Source organism: Contarinia nasturtii, unplaced genomic scaffold (genome assembly GCF_009176525.2).
Source record: "Contarinia nasturtii isolate CC-2019 unplaced genomic scaffold, AAFC_CNas_1.1 Cnas_scaffold_695, whole genome shotgun sequence".
In the NCBI taxonomy this organism is placed as follows: Eukaryota; Metazoa; Arthropoda; class Insecta; order Diptera; family Cecidomyiidae; genus Contarinia; species Contarinia nasturtii.
This window is the reverse complement of record NW_022198046.1, coordinates 7,884,502-7,906,437: the sequence shown is the minus strand read 5'-3', so window position 1 is coordinate 7,906,437 and position 21,936 is coordinate 7,884,502. Positions and strand designations below refer to the sequence as shown.

General features: G+C 35.7%; 1 protein-coding gene across 2 annotated transcripts in view; it reads left to right on the top strand.

Annotated features, from left to right (window-relative positions):
• The window catches only part of LOC116341396 (cadherin-related tumor suppressor), a 148,599-nt gene that overhangs the window by 19,546 nt on the left and 107,117 nt on the right, over nucleotides 1–21,936 (top strand). The window lies entirely within an intron of this gene.

Genomic DNA, 21,936 nt, shown 5'->3' with positions numbered 1-21,936 from the left:
TCACAAAGTGTGGTGCTGAAATGAAATATTTAAAATGGAAAACTATTTAGATTGCAACAATGTGTTCAAATGAATAATCGCGGACGATTAAAAAAGAGAGAAAAAAAGAAGGGTAATCGACACTTTTCGCATATGGATGTGAGAATTTATCTGAAATACTTTTTTCTGTTTGTTTTTTTTTTTTATCTCTTGTTATTTGAAATAGCATAAAATAATGTTTAAATATGTGGAATTATGCGAATGATGCCAAAAAGTATGCGCGCGAGAAATCAACGCGAGTGGAATGAATGATGAAGTTTTTTTTTCTCTTTCGTTTGTATGTTCTCTTCTATGCAATTGCGGCAAATACTGGAAAAAATACAAATACAAACATATAAAAAACCAAAACATATTTACATGTCAGCCTGTTGAATTCCAAATAGATTTATATATGGTACGGTTGAGCCTTTGCAATTAAAACCACAGTTAGATGTCTGCATTAATCGTATGCAGTCCGGCGGCAGTGGTAGTACGAATGTATCGGGCTAGTGTGAAAGAGACACAAACACACACACAACGCGATATAAAAGCTTGAAAAAAGTATGTATATATAAATTAAAAATACATCGCACAGAAAAGCGAACATAAAATTGCATTCAAACGACGACATTTGCGCTTGATCGTTTTGAAAAAAAGAAAGAAATAAAAAAATGAAAGAAATGTGTGGTTTTTTGCACAACGAATCGACATAACACATGAGACTTGTGTCTATGAGCCCGTTTTCAAGACAAACGAATTGAATTTTCCACCGTACACACACACACATATATTTTATATTTTAACATTTCAATTTTGGTCGTAGATTTGCTCACGCGCACCAAACACCCGGCACATTCAATTCCGAATCCATTTGTACGAAAAACAACATTAGAGAGCACCGGAGAGATTTGGGTTTGCGATTCCAATTTTTGCATTTGTTTGTTAGTTGTCATCGCAGTTTTTCTTGTCTTCATTTGGTCTCTCTCTCTCTCAATGTGTGTGTGCGAGTATTTGATTTCGATCTTGTGTCAAGTGCAGCAGCAAAGATACAACATGCAAAAAAACTTGATAAATTGTAACGGTATTTAGATTTTTTTTCCAAGTTGTTTCGATTTTCGAGAAGGGCCACCGTTTATTTTTGTGTGTATATATTTGACCCAAAAGATCTTCGTTCGTTTAGTATCCACGCTGTTCGTTTGCTCTTTTATAAAATTTTTAAATCATTTTGTCCGAAAACACATACCTTAATTAATCGATAGCAACGAAAAGAGAAGAAACAACAAGAATAAAAAAAAGCGGACCCGAATTGGTTCGCGCCGTCCATAACATGGAATGGAAATCCGAATGGCAAGCATCAAAAATTATAAATATTCATTACGATCGGAGAGCAGTGATGTCTACAGACATTTACGCGTTCTTATGCAACAATTAACGTTTCGTTTGTTTTGCTTTGGCTGCTGCTGTATGTGTGTGACTTGTAGTTTTTGTTTGTTTTATTGCCCTTTTTTATGGGCATTCAATTGAAAATCTCTGTACATTAGAGAGATACAGCAATCAATGCTTGGAAGTAAGAGAGAGAGGCAGAATAACAGCCAGTGCGCGTTTGTTGCAGCCACAAGAAGACGAAAAGAAATAATACAAAAGAAGAAAAAAAAGCGTCCGATCGATAACATTAAGCATTCTGGTGCGGCATTCATTCTATCTACGATACACATTCACCCAAATGGAGTGTGATGTTGTTTTCGATATAATAAAAGGTAGACATTTTCCTTTCGGTTTGCTGCTGCTGTTGACGACAACAACCAATAAAAAAAAATATATATGCACAAAACATGGCAACACAAATAAATTCGCAACGAAAAAAAGGCAAGAAATGCTGTAATTCTTAATCTTAATGCAAAAATGGGTGCAACTTTGGCATTAAGTCATTTTGTTAAATTACTGTTTAAACGTTGCTCTCCCTCCCTCTCCTTCTCTTTCTTACTCTCTTTGAATTTTTTTCTTTTTTTTTTTTTTTTTTTTTTTTGCTTCTTATTTCGTATGATCGCCAACATTTTGCACATTTTTCCGCTCGAAACATTACCATTATTGGTTAAGATGATTTCATTGAAAGAATTTTCCATTTCATAATCAAATGTTTGTTTTATAACATTTTTAAAAGCGAAAAAATAGGCAGAGAGATAGATGTACGGCCAAAGACGAACAAGGAACCCTGTTAATAGCATCGACAAATATTTTAACCTGATTAAATAAAAAAAAAATAGCTAATTGCTCAACCAATAGATCACGCTGCGTTGTAGATGCAATGAATTTTAATGACTTAACCAATGAAATTCCGAAACATACAGATCGATTCCACTTTATCGATAGAGAATTTTTGTTTCTCTTTTTTGCCATTCGAGCAAATGGAATTTTACTTTGACTAATGCATTTTTGCACGATTTTTGAGTGCCTCATTCAATGGCTAACAACATTCAAGAGATGAGATCACTTTGTTTCGTCAACATGCATACTGGGTCACTTTCGTGGATTTCAACTCCTGATGAATCTGGGTAAAGTAGTTATTTTACGCGTTAAAATGTGCAATTTCTCAATCCCATTTGCAATGAATGGTTGTACGAAACGATAATAATTTCCGGCTGTAATTTTAAGTACTGCATGGCATTTATCGCATTCGCATATTATCCAATTTGGATTTGGTTACCAACACAAGGTACCGTGTCTTAAAAAGTGCAGCCAAAGAAGGAAGAAAAAAGCGCTAAAGATAAAAGTGAGTGAATGAGTATGGTTGCGCTTTGTATTAATCCAAACCAAAAAAAAAAATATATCGTGAACCTATAGAGTGTGAGCGAAAGAGAGAAAAAACGCACATTTTTCCACTTTATTCGCGAGACAGTGTGTATATTGTATTGTGAATGCGTTTCGATTTGTTGCATCTTCCGTCATGGTGCTCTTTTTCTTTCCTTTTCTCTCTTTTTGTGTGCCTGTTATCCATAATTATCAATAAATATAATAATTCACGTTCACTATGTCACATTTTTATCATTTCAATCATCGAATTCTGTTGAAATGGTGTGCGCAAGAGTGTGTATCGCTGAGTATAAAAAAATGCTGAGATGTGCATTGAAAGGCTGAACTTATTGAATGCGAATTACTTTTGTAAAGACTGGATAACATAAATCCGTTCGATTGGGCATTGTTTCATCTTCCTTTTGGAGTGTATGTGCATTTTTTTTCATGGTGCGCATGAAAAAAGTGAAACGCAATGTTGCAATTTAATCGAATTGAATTGGTTGAGGTGCGCGTTTGTTTAACAGGCATGCGCATCAATTGAACACAGATACATAAAATCGAAAGAAAGTCACATCGTGGCGCGCACAAAATAATGTATACCAAAGAGAAGAAAGATAGCGGAATTGAAGGTATTCGTTCCGGTGCATGTAAGACCTTTAGATGTTTTTTATCTCTGTGTGTGTTTTTTTACTTTAAAATTCTCTTTGTAAAGAAAGTATTAAACATTTACCGCAATTATTCATACATATTTGCGTAGAGAAAATGGTGTGTAGGTGGTCAAAACCGTATATCGAAAGAACAAATGAGAAAAAAAAATTCAATAATGCGACGAAAATGAATTGCGCCGCTTTTGGTAAATGGTATGATAATTACCGAGAAAACAGATATTGATGGAACGATCGTCCTAATCTTCTGCACCCCGACAGAGATATACGATTTGTATGGATCTTTCTTTTTAATTGAAGGAAGAAACTGTAATGCATTTGGAATTTGATTAATGGAATTTCGAATGTACGATAAATAACCGAAAAGTTTTCAATATAAATAAAAATGGCCGATATATATGTGTGCATTAATATAAATGAGGCTCTTAGTGAAAAATCAGTTGAATCAATCGCAAATCAGTCAAGATTGGTAATGGTTTTGCATAAATTTGATGTCACGTCCCATGGATTGAGTGCGATTGCATTAGCTGCGGCCAATCTATTTTACACAAATCGAAATCGCCGGTCGAACGATCGAAAATGTATGATGACGATGGGAAGACAACAACAACGATTGTCTCAGCGAGAAATGTCGAAATTAAAAGCATATTTCAGGATTTAACGCTTAATGCGAATACATGAAACCGGCACTTATGTCAATCGATGCTCGGCACTGATACACTCCGATGAATCTCTCTCCTCCTCTCTCTCTCTCTGTCTTTCGGTTTATTCACTCTTCATTTCAATTTTTGTTCAAAAAGTTTCGATTGTCGCACAATGTGCCTATCCATATTAATAGGTCTGCTTTATTTGTCTTTCTTGAGTAAATATATACATATATTTTTTTCGCTGCCTTTATGCCGGTATGGAATTTGGTTGGATCATGTCAAATGCATTCGGGAATTTGTGCATGCACGTGTATGAGTGTGATTCGGTGTGAGATCTGTGGCTTTTTCGCCTGCCAGCTCAAAACCAATATCACTGTTCTTAATTTATGTTATCGAAAAATAGAATTTCGTATTCATTAATTTTATTTTAACATCGCGGACTGTGCGCACCAACAATACAAACATAAGAGAATAAATTAATGGATTTGGACTCGATCCCATTCGATCGCTGTCTGCAACGGCAACCGCTGATGTTTGAACAAACCGCAAGACGGAGGATTAAATTTTTGTCATTTTTACGTTGTTTTGCTTTTTGCAAGAAACGTTCCATCTCCTTCTCTCTTGCTCTTTAAGCTTACCGATGACAGACGTTTGCCGTTTACCTTTTTCTCTTTCACCGTTGCTGTTTCCTCCAGATTACTTGTGTGATTCGAGGTATATAAAAACAATAGATGAAAAATTAGCTTGACTGTTAATGGAATATTTCGATTTGTCCTTTATCACTCTTCCTCTCTCACATTTCCATACAGCTTATGTCTTGATTCGTTTTTTTAACGTTTCGTTTTTGGCACATATCCAAAGTTGAACGGTTCACAGCAAACAAATCATCTCGTCGATGCATAGTCCAAATTACCAAATGACTAATTTTGTTATTGTCCGAAACCGATTCGTAATCGTCTAAAATATGATCACGACGAGGCATCCACTCAAAAAATGCAAATGAATGAAAAGGAAACAAACGATATGAGAGAAACGCAATAAACGAATGATGGGAATGAAACGATAAATAACCTTGCGAACTATCAAAGCGAAATTAAGATGCATGAGTGACTGGTTGCCGCTATTGCCGCCGTCGCCACCACCAAACTGAGTAATTTATTGCTTGAAATTAATTTCCGAAAATTAATCAGACTTTAGATTAGTTAAAATAAATTATTCCGGTCTGTCTGCTTTATACCCCATTCTAAAGTACACGACATTCCTACGGAAATAATGTCATGCGGTGCGTGTTCGGCAAAACAGTGGCCCAAGATGCCGATTTTGCTTATAATAAATGAAATCACTTTCATTCAATGTAAAATGCAAAATATCGATTTACTTACTCTCATTTATGTGGATTTTTGCGCGCGTGAATCGTTTAAAAGGCATAATATCATCTCACACACAAGCGGCAATCATGAACACACGTTTCGATATATTGAGGAGCTACCTGAAACTATATCGAAATATTTTCGAAACGCGCATCATCAATTTATCGCTATCGTCACGTATTCCTTAAATTATCGTTACTATTAATGCACATTCTCGTTTCATCCGTCCTGACATACGAATCCCCTGATAAACATAAACAAAACACTCGCTCGTAACAACGACACAGAAAAAAAACATAAATCCACCGACCCGAAAATGAAAAGCGAACCAATATCAAAAAAAAATCTACAACAACAATGATGACGACGAACTTAAAAAGGAATATAATTTAACTTGTTCCCATTCAAAGGAGGAGAGTGAGAGAAAAAAACACTCTCTCACACACACAAAACAACGTATTCAGACAAGAGGAGCAGATTATCGGTGCACATATGCGAGTAGAGTGTTTCTTTGCTTTGAATGTGAATTTAATTCGTTTTTTTTTTCAGTCCGATATGTGTATAATGCTTTTATTTTCTGTTCGACGATCATTTAATCGGAGCTCTTCGACTCTCGTTCTTTCTCCTTTATTTTGTATGTTGTTTATCTCTCTCTTTTTCGTTTCATTTTACTTTTTTTTTTTAAATGATCTGCTCTCACCGTATTTTTTATTGTTTTATCTGTTAGGCTTAGGTCGTTTTTGTTGTTTTGTTCTTTTTTTTTGGGTTTATGTTCTGGTTCTTTTTATTCCGTCAACTTACTCATACAACCGCATAAAATCGATATTAACAATTATTGTTACGTTAAGCAGTCAGTTTTTCATTAAATTTCGGTTGTTGTTGGTTCTCTATCCATTTGGATATTCACACACACGCACACACACACCTTGACTTATTCACATACACTAACGGCTCTTTCAAGCTACATTTTTGATTTGAACGCAAACGAGACAGCGAACAAACCAAACACACAACCGAAAAAAAAACTCTTTACTTATGAGATTTATTTAAAAAGGTTTAAGAGTTATAGTCATCCATTTATTTAAGATTGTGATTGCACACACCGCAAATGGAATGAAAATGAATAACAACACAGAAGAAAAAGAATAAGAAAAAGTACGTCGACGATTCTTCGTTTTGACCAGCTCAACAATAATAATCAGTGAATTAAATGAAAAACGAGGAACATCGCTTCACATTACAACAAGCGCACGCTCGACTTTTTTTCTTTCCTTTTTTCACTATCTCTCGTATCCGAACAGAGAGAATGCCGAAGAAAACAATCAAAAATATAAATCATCGCAAGAATGGTGCATCAATCAAAGTTCAGTTTTGTGAGCGATGAATTGCTTCGTGTTATATTCGAAGCAAAGAAATTGAGAAAGTATCAATGCACGCACCGAACACGCACACATACCGAAAATCTCACGTTGAAATCGTGCACTTTGAATTCTCCCCATATATATTTTTTCTCTCTCATCTGTCTAATTTTTTTTTGTCTCGAATTATCTGATGCGGTTTTTGAGTTCGAAATACATTCGGGTAACGACCGCCATTGTGTGTGGTTTTTTTTATTCGAATCTCGCGAGAGAACAAAAAAAAAAACACACACACACCATCCTACGACAGAAAGTGAGAGAATGCGATGAGGAAATTCATTTTTCCAACTGTCAGCTCAAACTGATGCTACAAATGGCAGACATTCCATACATTACATACACAAACAACGTGTCGTTTCTTTCTTTTTTATTTAATTATTCGTAAAGCCAACATAATGGGATGCATTTTCTGATTCATCCGAATTAACTGGACTTTATGTCTGATTAAAGCGTTTCACCACGTCGTATTTCCCTTGTATGTGGTATTTGTGTGTGTGTGTGTGTCGAAGTGTGTATGTCTTTTTTTATCTCGCTTTGTGCACAAGTATCATTGTTTAGTTAATTTCCACGATGAAATCTTGTCGCACGCTTTTATAAATTTATTGTTTGTGTTATGTTATGTGCTGCATTTTATGCGCTCGCCCCGTCACGTTGTTAATATTGCCGGCTTTTAATTCATTTGCAGTGATTGTTGGCGATTGTTGTTGTTGTTATTATTATGAGCACTGACATGTTCCCCGAGTATGATCAACTACATGGTCAAGTCCATTTCACAAATTATATGATCATTTTTATTCGAGCGTTGTTGGTTACATGTTTATGCCGAGAAAGAAATTGTGGTATTATTGCAGCATGTTGTTGATGGGATTGCTGTTATTTCCATTTCTGGATTATATAAGCTTTAAAGAATTGTACAGTGTACACAAGTTCTTTTGTATATATATGTGTGTGTGTGTTGTCAGAATCGCAAAATCACTAATGAATTTACATAGATCGTCGTAAAATATAATTTATTTTAATGACATTTGTCATAGCCTCGCTCTTTCGAGTGAGCGTGCGCGCGTGCACTCTTTCACAGCAGACACAGCAATATCTCACACCGGCCGATCCATAAGAAGCTGTTGAAACTGGCATGGTATTCCGTTAATATTTCCTTCCATCAGTGCAATGCAGTTACCATTGTTCGAATTTGTGATTGTGTGTAACAAATTCAGTATCTTCGCGTTGATGCACACACCAACTGCACTCTTTTCAGCATGTTGTCGTCGTCATCATCGTCATTCTTCTTCGTTTTCTTCCCTTTTCCCTTGAAAAATTGAACATACTTTACAATTATGGATTAATGTTCACAACGTTCACCTTATTTATGTGTCACTTTATTATAAAAGCGCATTAGTACAATTTTCAGACAATAGAGATAGAGCGAACACCGAGCAAACACTGCATTCCTCATTTTCCAACATGGTTTGTCTTTTAAATTTGTTTATGCGTTTCGTTATCTTATTCCCCGAAACGAAAAAAAATAAGCTAAAATATATGTGTGTACTTGAGTTTGTTCGTCGGTCAATTCCTTCTTTTTTTGTGTGTGTTGTTTTTATACGAATCTCATTTTGTCATCTTCGTTGTTTGTATTTGTCTTACATTTTCTTCTTTTTTTTGGTTTATGTAAAATGTATGTTAAAACAACAGCCATTTGGCCTTTCAACGAATCCAACCGAAAAATATTTTCGGAGGGTTTTCACCGAACTGATAACGTCATTCAAAAGCAAAGTCGGTGGTCAGGCAAGTGAATTTCAAGATAAAATTGAAATATGTATGTCGAAAAATAAAACCAACAAAAACATATTCACGGTTTCTCTTTGAGTGTTCGACGAAAAATTGACGCTTCAAAAATTGTCGATGGGAATAATATATTTTATGCTATTTACATTCGTAGAAAGTTAAACATATGAAACTTTGATGACACTACCGACCCCGAAAATGACTCATGCCATTGCATTATCTCTTTCGATGTGTCTCATTTTCTATATGTGGAGTCCAATTAATGACTCTCGATTCTATTTGTTTGTTTCTCGAAGCGAATCTTTTCACATCGGTCGATTCTGTTTGGTATTTATTGTTGCGTTTCAACGGCCCCGCAAGATATAATTAAATTCCATTCGATATCATTTTAGCGAGTGTGTAGACAACATGGATAAGAACAAAATAAATGAGCACACACATTAGCAATTGTTTGCCACAGTAAAAATCTACGTAAAACGACGATGAACGCATGGCAAACACTGAAAGTGCAAATGTGTCGTTGTGTGTAATGGGAAAAAGCATGGAAATTTTAGATTTATTTGAAATAATAGCCAAAAGTGGCCGATTTCAACCAAATGAGAAATAATGAACGAACGAAAAGCAACAAGAATTCGAATGAATATACATGATAGAATTGCAGCAGAATCGTACCGAACAATCGCAAAATCAACGAGAATAGCAAGAGAACGAAGAGAGACGAAATATGCGGAGACAAAATGAAAAACGATCCAATTATCAACGAAAGATAACATGAATAATTAGCTATTTGTTTAATTTGCTTGAACACCATCTGACCTTTCTGTTGTTGAACAACGGCACAAACCGAGACAGCCAGCAAGCAAGAGCAAAACAAAAGAGTCACAATCGTGCACAAGGCAATCCAAAGATGAGTCAAAGTGTATTTATTGTGCTGGGTTTGGTCTGCCTTTGCATTGGTCCGCTTTTCTCACCTTCTCAAAGAGACTTTCGAACAAGAGACGAATTAAAACGATCATTTGCTGTGTCGACGACGTATTACAAGCTACTGCAATTATCGCATTCTGTAAGTATTTCGGCTTATGACAAAGGAAATACCATTTTTTCTTATTTTATACTCTTTTCAATTGGTCCAGCAACTGAAGCATCTTTTCAACTTTAGCATCTACGTTTAAATTCTATTGGGATGCATTTGGCTAGAGAAAGAGAAATCATTTTATCGATTCCAAGAATACTTATAGAAATACGTACTTCAACCATACATATTCATAATTTTGTTGAATTGCATTCTTCAACGTATGAAGGTAATAAAATATTAATTCGACTCCAGAATGAAAACAACATCTTCATTCGAAAAAAAGACCAAAAAACAATTAGTAAATGTCAATGTTGTGTACGGACCAAACAAATAGCTTGCAATGAATTTAAACTGCATCTCGTCTAGATGAAGTTGCAAGTTTATTTATGCAAATGTACCAAACGCCAAGATATGAAATAATCGAAATCGCTAAGAAAAAGTAAGCATGCGCGCGATTAATCGTTTCATTTGGAAATGACAATGAAAAAGAGTTTATTAGGCTTTGAAAATAGCCCTTAGCACGTGATTGCAACCATTAAGTAAACACACACACACTCGAATGGTCAAGCATAAAAAATGATTGCAATTCATTTTAAAATTCTGGCGGCGCAACAAATAATGCAAAAACCAAAATAAAGTGCGTTTTGGCTATTTACATATTTTTTTCGCTTTGTTTCGTTCTTCCTTCTCGAACTCATTTTGCCGCTGATTCATTTCGTTAATTTTGCATTTTTGCTGATTGATCGCATCGAGATCGCTCATTTTTCGCCGTAAAAATGTTAATCTTTCGTGTCGATTATCGTTGAAATTAATCGAAAACGGAATAAGGAACTGTCACCGTTTCAATTTGGCCAGAGTTCGGTTCAATTGAATATAATGAATGTAACGATAATCAAGTTTGAACAGACCGAATTTGCTGTTATCTTTGAAAGAACCTTTTGCACAAAATTCAACGTGCATGTTGTACTTTTTTTTTCTCTGGCGTTCACAGAGACTGATAGCGATAAATGCAATCTATCTAAGCGATAAGTGCTTGAGTGGATTAAAAACAACAACACAACTGAATGAAAAAAAAGCCAATAAATGAGAAGGAGAAAGAGGAAAAAAGAAAGGTAACATACACTATGCGCGCAAATAGTGGACGATCGATGGCAGTTGCTTTTTTTCTATATGTGGCGGAATTTGTATGCTAATGCGACGCAACCACACTGGGAAAATTCAATCACGAACCGAATCATGCAATATGTATGTATTTTTAGCCGACGAGAGAGTGAATCCTTGAGTGAATGCGCGCATTGATTTTACCACACAACGAACGATCGGCGGCTCCTTTCCATTCGCCGGATGCCTTTGCATATCTTCTCTTTTTTTGGAATGAAAGAGAAAGGAAGAGAGGAGGCTCAAGCGTAAGAAAGAGATGACTTTGCGAGAATATACGAAAAACTGAATATGTGCGCACTACACATATATTTATAATGATAATAATAAGAATTTAAATGCATATGATTCTGATACTCTCTGACACGTTAGGCATACACACACATGCGTTCTCTAAAACCGACAATGAATTAAGCAAAAAAAAAATGAAGTAGAGCGCAACATAATGATTACATGAACATAGCATCCAAATAATAAAAGCAAAAAAAATATATATATATTTAACAAGACGGGGAAAATCGGTTTTTATTGAATCGCACAGCAGCCTAAAAATGAGAGCAAGTTTTGCATAAAAGAGAACCGAAATGCAAACGAGAATTACATAAAATGTTGTGAACGACACAACAGTCGACCAAAAAAAGACGACAACAACAAGAGCGAAGACAGATAGAGAGAGAGGGAGAAGCACGAAAGACTAAAAACATGCGCTCGCAGATTATTATTTATGGTAACCATTATTTATTGAGATATTGTCCGAGCGGTCGAGATTTGGTTGTATGCAATTTCTAGCGCCTTGGGCTTCTATTTTTGACTTGTTCGTTTGTTCGCTCAATTTTTCCTCAACCGTTTCTCTCGTTCATGTCAAAGCATCTCAAGCGTACTTCGTGCTTTTTTTTAAATGATCAATGTGTTTGGAATCTCTTCAAAGATTCTGATTCGGTCCGGTTTATCTTCCACGACAATTTGCATGGCCATTCTTTTCATTCGTCCGGTTCTCTCTCTCTTTTTTTTGTCCTTTTTTATCGCCTTCAAATAAATTGTTCGACGATGATTGTATAGCCGTTTCCAAAAAGATCTGTGTTGTCAAACTAATACAATGAATTTCGGAACGCATTTCCATTCAAAAGTACACAAGGCTCCTTAGTTAAACGTGTCAATTTGGTTTGAATTTTGTTGAGGGTATGTTGTTTGTTCAAAATTTTGACAGTTCGCTGTAACAGATCTTATTGAAAACGACTATACAACACATGCTAAAATGCACACACTTTTCATATGCAATCAAGAAGACATTACTTTTGAAATCCGAATTCCAACAGCCGCACCATAATTCATTGGCCAAATTGTCCGAGTTTCATTTAGTAAGAAATTAAATGACCGAAAAAATGCTCATTGAAATGTTCATTCCGAATCGGATTTGGTGATGGTATTATTTAAATTTGTGTTAATCGCGAAAACACTGCAATTAAACACAAAAATTCACCCAAATGGGATCTAATCAAAATAAGAAATTCGGATCACAATCTTTCCGAAACAAAATCGACGTTTCTCTTTAACTTCACATATACATTCGTAATTGATATTCCGGATATTTTTTTGTTGTTGTTGTGTTGATGAAGAGAGTGAAAAAACAATCCCATAAAAAAATTATTTACAAAGAATTCGGTGCGAGGAGTTATCAATACGATCAGTTGTAGGCGTTTTGATATAAATTACAGTCATTTTTTCTCTCATTCTCTCTGTCTCTATGCTTCTCTGTCTTGCTTAAATTCAATCGAAACAGCGATGCATTTAACTCATACCAATTTGGTTAGATCGTAAAAAAAGTCACAATTGAAATACAGAAATAAAAAAATATCCGATATAAACACACAAACACATACACACAAAGCCTATTGTAAACGACGGCGTTGTTGGCTCACAACCAAAACTCCAACTTAATGAAGTTGTCAACTCAAACGAAATGTCAATGAATAAAATTAAACAGAAACACGGCACGCACATTAACCGCGTATTGCTCGCGTCCAAAACAAGTCATTTTCGTTTCGATTGATTTGCCATCTCTGTTGTTCTTGTGCGACAGTCATACCCATCAAGAGAAGTACGCGCATACACATACTCATTCCGTCCATTTTTAATTAGGCAGACCACTCTGGATTTCTTTTATTTTTTTCGCTTTTTTCTGTTCTCGCATCATTTTTTTGTGTCTCTCCCTGTGTTTCCTATAAAACTGTGCAAACACTTCAACTGCGATCATCAGACGTAATGTTTTTCGAATGTAATTCCAAAACAGAAGGAGCAAAATAATCTCCTCAACAGCAGCAGCAACAGTACAGTGGCAGAGAGTACAGCATGCGGATGAATTGTAAAAAAATGTAAAGACAACGACGAGCAAGTACAAAAATAAAGAAGCCAATACATTTATTTGCTCAAGTGTTGGTACACACATTTTCATGTAGAAAAAGAGATGAAATGGACAAAACGACGAACGTGTTTTGTGCTTGCTGTGTACACAAATAATTTTAATGAATCACATTTAATACCGATATATTTTATAGATATAGATTTTGTGCCTTTTTTTCTGTTTTCTGTTTCGTTTCGTGTAGTTTAACTTCATTTCTTTGCCATGTTGTTTACTCAATGCAATTCGATGGCTTTTATTTGCCTTTTTTCTCTCAATTATTGCATTTGTTTGTTTGCAAAACGTAATATTGATAGTTCGATCGGAATCGATGGCTTCTTTTTCAAGTGCGTCGCTTCGCTTTATTCAATTTTAATTAATATCCAATAGGAATCAAATTATGTGTACTCTCACAGTCAGTTGGTCCGGCGTGTGTGTCTCTCTCTCTGTGTATTCGGAAGAGTCGAATGTTGTCGTCATTGTCGTAGCAGAAGACGCGATTCGCATTTAAATACTTGACTTTTTATTCTGTTATGTTCAATTTTCCGAGATGCACTAACTACCGCACCGCAAAATCGAAATTGGTCAAAGAAAAATAGGCGATTAATGAAGTTGAACTAACTTAATTGTTTTCATTCTCTTCATTTTCTGAACGACTGAGTCAAATGTTTACTCAATCGACATTGAATGGAGCAAATGCATCGCGATGCAAAGATTACGGATTAAACAAACAAATACAAACTCGTGAAGCATCTTCGTAATGTGAAAAGTGTATATTTGTGTGTATGCGTAGATGGTAATAGACATCAAACACATCGTAAATTGCAATTGCATCGAAACTGCGTAATTCAATGAATTAATTGCTACAATTTAAAACTTTTTAATGATAGTCGTAAGCAAAACGATGCATCGTCTCTCCAAAATGCTCATCTCATTTTGTCGCTGTCTCATTCCATCACATTTCTGTTGGCTGCTATGCGCATACACTGTCGCATCTTTTATCGATTGGTCGATTTGCACTCCATCATTTGGCGAATTATTCTTTCTCTTTCTTGAAATGAGTGTGCTTGCCGATTTTCACCATTTTTATTTCTCGAAATACAAACATGAACATGAACTTGGCTCACATAAATGAAATTGGAAAAGTAGAAAGGCAGAGAGAAGAAAAAAAAAGACCAAAGTCGTTTCCTTCGACTAATGATTTTCTATTTCTTTGTTAAATCATTCTTTGGCTATATGGAGTGCGTGCAATTGCAATGTGACGAAAATGTAATGAATAACAAGCTCTCCGTACCGTACATACATCGCGGCAAACAAAAACAAAATACATAGCAACAACCAAATAGCAGAAAAAAAATGGTTTGCAATCGATCTGCAAGGTAATCAACACACGCGTTGAACGCACATGCCAATGGCCGATTCCGCAGATAGTTTCATTTCGAAGGAGCTAAATTGAAAGTCACTGCAAATAAAACATTGTAGAAAACACGCAATAAAAGCCTATTTTCAACTGCTTCTCATGCTGTTTTGCGCGAACATTACGTGCGCACTCTATATTCGTATGAGAAGAATGTGTATGCGCGAATTTCATGAGAATTATGTTGCGCGGCCAGCAGCACAAAGAAAAAAGTGTTGCACCATAAATTGTGCGTTCGATGCTCACTGTAAAAACGTGTTAAAAATTATAATTTCAGAATAGCAAACGGGATTTCAAGAATCACAGCACCTTTTTTTTGCTGGCAATCTCCACTGTTTGAAAGCAGCAAATAGAGAATTGAGAAGAAAAACTGGCCTAAGCCAATTCAAAGGTACAGTTTGCAATTCTTTGCTCCAATTGCTTAACGATTCTCACATTTGCAGCGAATTATTGGATAATTGTTTGGCTTTGCTTTTGAACTGCAAATGGTCAGTTCTTTGACACGCGCGTCTCTTCATTTTTGTTCACGCATTTTATGATTTCTGGTCGGTGCGGTCATTTGAATGAGTTTCTCTCTGTCTCTCGTGTGAATTACATATTTTGATTGCGATGCGTAGGTGTTGGATCATCACTGGCGACAGAACGTTTGGAAATTTATGGGCACCAGCTTATAATGTAACGTGAAACTGTTTCTAATACAAAAACTCTCTCGACACAATGACAATTCATGATGTGACCGCAACGAATAAGCAAAGAGATTAGAAAACAAGGCCCCGGAGGAGATCAATGGCCGGCAAGTGAAGCCGGTGTTAGCTTGTGTTTAACAAATAACATAAATTTATTTTCTTTTTAATTCGATTACAAAATTTACATAAGTTTTGTTTTGCTTTTCTGTGTATCTTTCTTATGTCGTTTGTCGTTTGTTGTGTGTTAGGCGAAAACTCTTTGGAAACATCATTTATTTTTGCCGTAGTGTCATTCCATCAAACATCTGTGAAATGCGATGTGTTTTTGCTCAAACAATAGAAATTAAAATCTATAAGCTGACAAGCGTACATAAATTAAGCCGTTTTCTGTCTTCGTCTGCTTTTAGCATGTGGAAATTTACTACGTATCTCATAAAAATGTTAGCGATTGAACATTTTTGTTTATTCAGTGACATTTTTTTTGGTTTTAGTATATGTCGTGACACACCATTATTCTCCTGCTCAAGCAGATCGAATTAAAAATTTGAGAAAGCAAAAATCGTTTGGTTTGCGTGAGTGCGAAAAAACTGCTTTTTCTCATTTCTTTTGGCCAAACATGTGACTGTGCGATAAAAATCTATCGTAATTCAAGTAAAATGATGGCTTTTATTTGAATCTATTGTATCGCCGTGATGATTGCCACCGGGATAGAATATCACATTTCCAAATTTGAATATGATTTTCACAACTGTTGGGATTGGGTCTCGATCATCATTTCAACGCCGCCAAAAGAATGTTAAGTACGAAATTCCATCGGTGTATATATATGGCCAAAAGTTTAACGACCAATTCATTGTTATTTTATGAAAAAATATTTATGAAGTTCAAAGCTTTTTTTATTTAAAAATTTAACAATATCGTCTCGTAATAAACACATACCACTCCCAATTCCAATAAGTTCAATCCGATATCCGATTGTCATTTTTATTTGATCGTATCATTTCACGGCACACACACATGCATACATAAGCGTACGCAAATCTCGATCGTATATCTGTTCATGCAGGTGATGATCAAAAGAATCAGACTATCGATCGAATAAGCATCTTCTCGATTTTTTATGGTTCGATTTTATTATTCTCGATAAATAAATGCAAAACACACATATATGAAACGATGAATACGACGAAAAAGAGAATTAAAGATGACTTTTTAAACTGAATTGGGTTTAATGGAAATTTGTTTTGTGCATTTTGAATGCGATGAAAATCTGTCTCGAGTTGATTGAACAAATCGAATTGAGGCTGCTGCCGTTGCTGCTGTTGTTGCTGTTATGGTGTCCAGTGCAATACCATAAAATTCGATGGCCGTGCGGTGGCGTCGCATCCAACAAAATTCACTTCACCGAATTTGTAGGATGACCAACAACAAGAACAACAAGATCCACATGAAAAGAAACACTATGTGCACGCAACAACACCGAAACTACAGAGGAGACAGAAAACTATAATGTTTCGTTTTTCTTCGAAATTCGATGAACAAATTTTTATTTTGTCTTAATTCTGTGGTTTGTCATTTTTGTCATTTCGGTGTATGTTTTCTTTTTTGCTTTTATTTTTCTCTGTCTCTCGAACTGAGAAAAAAGAAGAAGATGAAAAAAAATGTCGAGATTTTAGTAGAGAGACAGCAGAAGTAAGACAGTTTCACAATGATCAAATGAATGCACCAACCGAAGTAATGTATAATGAATGCGATGCTTTCATTGGTCGGTGCGTCGTAAAAATGTTATTTGTGTGTCCGTGAATCACCGGCAGCAATCATTTTTCTCTCTCTTTCTTTCGCTTTTTTGAATCTTTTTGTTGTGATTTTTCGTTCCAAAGTGCGCAATGCGCATTTATACCAAAACAACTTTATCCATGGAGAAACCATTTGGACTAATTTGACGGTGATTGTACACATATTAAAATGCATTTGGTCAACGCAGGTCGCATAAAGTGCTGCTTCTCATTCCCATAACTCTATTTTGATCACTCGCGATAACCTCGTCTGATGAATTCAACTTTTATTTTTATGTTTACATCTGAATGAAATGGAACAGAAGAAGATGAAAAAAAAAATTAATAAAAATTAATTTCGTGCATCATCAACGAACGTTGGCTACCAAAAAGTGTTGTGCTTAAAAAATGTGTTACTCGATATTGGAAAAAATGTCTATTTTTCCAACGAAATCAGCCCATAAAAATGTGTGTACGGTGCATATCGTATGCGAGCACAAGCTAAAAAAAAATAGTCGACTTACAACTGAAAACAAGCGAACAAGACAAAATCACAACACCGAAAAATATTCGTCACAAATGATGTTTTGCCGTGTTTGTGCTGCTTTTAGCCCTGTTGAGTGATCACTTTTTTCGTGCTTGCCCTTACCATCCGTCGTCGTCATCGTTGACGTTCTCGACTTGTGTTACACACTTTTGCTTCCCTTTTTTTGGTATGATGCGCATTTTCTGACTTCTTTATCGTTTTTGATTTTGCAAATTTATGTACGGATTGCACATTTTATGTTTTCGTCGTATGGGATTTTTTTTTATATGCGACAACGATTGGTCTTCTCTCTTTGACCATTTACTCGCTTTGTTGTTGGTTTGCTTGGCCACTGGAAAATTATTGCAAAACTTAACATTTTTCGTCAAAAATGTAAAATATTTCTGCGCATTTCAGAGAAACAGCGCGACCAACAAACTATCGTATTTGTTGTTGACCAGTCTTTATGTGTGCGCGCGGTCTCTTTCTCTCTCACTCATCAAGAAATAGTAACAACGTTTTTCCATCAAATAAAAATTACTTGCCAAAATCAAACGCACGAGCAACCGAAAAAAAGCACATGCACACACACACACACACACACACACACACACACACACACACACGAGACAACCTGATGAAGAAAGAACATCGTGCACGTACACATAAATAATGCTTGATAACGAACGAAATTCGGCTGAAAAATATTGCAATTTGAGAAACGGGCCAGTCAGTCAACCACACGAGAGAACGACGGAAAATGCATTTGATTTAATTTTGTGCCGCTCACACTCTCTCTTTTTCTCCATCATTCTTTCTTTCGCGCGCCATACAGACTTTACGATCTATTCTCATTTCACAGAGTCAAACAATTCACTAAATGCTCGGCCACAAACGCGAACAGCAAACGTATAAAAAAAATTGAGAAATTCACAGCAACAGAAAAAGTATGCAGAGAAACAAAAGAGAGTAAGCAGCAACAAATCGCACGTCAAATATAAGCGAAAATGGCTTCTTGCTTAAATATTTAATGTTCAATTTATCATTAAATTTTATGTCACATTAAATAACTGGAATTCCATTGCCGAGCAAAGAAGAGATGCAAGAGTGCAGATATATTCTGGCAATACAGAACAACATACATTTTTATATATATATTTGAATGTACATTCAAAATGGTTACATCATATTGGTGGCTTCGAAGAGCACTGCTGTGAGCATTTTGAGTCATGGCATTACTTATTTTCTGCTGTTATTTTTTTCTTTGCTTACTTTTTTTTTGATTTGTTCAAGCGTAACTGGTTCGAGACCATCTCTTGACAGAGCACCACTTCGTTTCTTGTTCAATTCGTTCAAGTGTTCTGTTATCGTGCACACTCACTTTGCTGTTTTGAAGAACTTCGTTCTGGTTCCCTCGGTGTGCCTTTTCTCCTCCTCGTCCAATCGTTTATTTCGTTGACTTGTCTTATCCGTCTTATTCATCATATCCCCGTCACAAATATGCCGTGCTCAATAAATTTCATGCGCATTTCAACCAAAAATGAATAGTTTCCCATTTTGAAGGGAACAACAAACGGCAATGACGAACGGTGACGTTCTCAACACATGTAAATACGAACACAAGACATGTCAGGAGAGCGAGAGAGTGAAAAAAAGGACCAAGATCGTAATAAAATTATGAAGATTTGTTTGTGCGTTAATATTTGTTCTTGTGCCATAAAATCGGCCGAACGAAAAAAAAGAGTACCAAGGCAACAAACAAAAAGGAAGAAAAAATCATGCGTTTCGATCACACGGCATATCATCTTCATCCGTGCACAAAAGAATTAACTATCAAAAATAAACAAAAAATAAAGAACTCGGTACTGTACTAAGAGAAACAAAAAAATAAATAACCAAAAGTTTTTTATCCAGCAAAGCTGGCGGTTGACATGAACGAACATTTAAAATCCCTTTTGATCTACAAATGCAGGCACTGCAATGACATGAGATTCGATGTGCTTGATGGATGTTTTCGATCACAGTACACAGTACCTGTTCGTTATAAACTTGTATATCCCGTGCACTGGGCACGATGCAACATGTGCACATCGAATAGATTCTATCATAAAGAGATACGCAAATGATGGATGTGTGTCTGCTTTTTGCTGTTTCAATTGATGGCAGCATTTAACTTTCTTCTTCTGTTGCCGGCTGCTCGGCCATCATTATTCAGCACATTTCCTCCTTATGAATTCATTCCAATCGTATTGCAGAAAGAAAGGAAATCAAGTTCAAAAACGACTTGTCATTGTCATGCGTTAGAATAAATTAGACGGATTCGCTTTTCACATTGAAGAAAGTGATAGCAATCACAAGCTGAACTAATTGAAAGAAAAAAAAACGTTTGATCGCCGCACATTGAATCGCATCTTTATTTTCCAACGTTATTTTTCTAACGTTATGAACGAATTTCTTCTTTCACCGAACACAATGAACGTTTAAACGGTAACGTAATAATCCGATTTCAATGTAAGTGTTACGAGTAATTTGAAAAGTAGATTGAGAATGTAATTAACGTTTTATTCAAAATGTTTCCTGATCGGTATTTATTTCTAAACGATTTTTAGTATTTTTAAAGTCGGTTCTTCCACGCTTATTAAATCATTAAACAATGTTTAATAAACACACAATTCTGATCCTGTGGTGAAAGTAAAACAACATGTCAAAATTTGGCAGCGTTGCCAAATTCCACATTGTAATAAAATCTACTTGGATCCACATTTCAACGAGAAAGAAAAAGAGAGAAGGAGGGAGAGATAAAGAGAGATCAATAGTTGTGGTAAACAATTTCTTGGATCGAAATCCAAGAGATATTCTTTTGTATCTATCAAGATCAAACTTCTGTTTAGTTCAGCAAAAGACGAGTTTATTTAGCGCTTCTTTTTGCCTCCTCTTCAATTTCAAGCAATTTTTTTTTGTTTGGTGATGTTTCGCCAAATATAAGCCGATGCTTGTTAGTTGATGTGTTTGTGTATCGTTTCGAACATAAAGTGATCAGAATGCACAAAAAATGTATGCAAAATAAGGTATTACTCCAAGCATCGTGTCTCATGTGAATTTTGGTTTTGTCTGTACTACTGTAAAATGTAATTTGATCCGAAAAATACAAAGCAAATGAAGAATGTTTTGTCTTTTCACGTCGCCTTTTTTGTGCACTGACATACACACACAAACAAACGGGAGAAAGAAAAATAATACGTGAAAAGATCGCAATGTTTGGATCGGGTACACAACGTAACACACGACACCGCGCGCCGTTTTAATAAACTGAACAAAAATGCACACACTTAATCATAAAAGATGTTAAGCGAAACGAAGGGCTGTCGCATCTCGTCCAACAGTGGATCTGGTTACGAAGGTGCAAATGAACGACAGCAACGGCGGCGAGTGAACGAAATGAAAAAAAAAGCACTGGCACAACCGATTCATTTCGCTACGATTATACAATCCCGTGGCTGTACAACACTGTGCAAAAAAGGACAATGCATCGTTATTCGATAATCGAAAGAGAGCATAAAATAAAGTGCTATGTTAACACTTCAGTCGAAGTGTTTTTTGTTGTTGTTGCGTTCAGCTGCGGCATTCTCCTTAGACAATATTAAAAAACGTTTGTAAAGGGAAAAGAGCGGTGAAACGGATGCGATATTATAATAATATATATTTTTTTTAATGTTCTGCCACGACAGCCAGTCAAATCCGAACACTTTTGACAAACACAATCAAAAAACCGTGCTGTGTGCAATTGAATGCCAAACATGACTGCCGACACTTTTTCCTGTGAATGAATGAATGAATTGAAATGGAAAAATGAGAGAACAGACAAACATTGAATTGAAAATGAAATGCATTTTCACACGTTTTATAATTCAGTGGCCTTTCGCGCTCGGTCAGTGCATTCGATAACGCGTCACTTCGATAGACATCTTTTCGTCTATATATATTTTTTTTTCTTATTCATTCTGGTTCCTTTCATTTACCATGTATATCTTCAATCTTTGACCATTAAAATGTAAATAAAAATACTTAATTGTGGATTAATGAATTGTGGCGAATATTTCGGTCAACCAGCCCAGTAAGCCTACCACAACCAAATGTCGAACGTAATGTAGCGAACAAGAAAAAATTGGATTCCTTCTCAAAGGAAATAAATTATATTTCGAATTTCG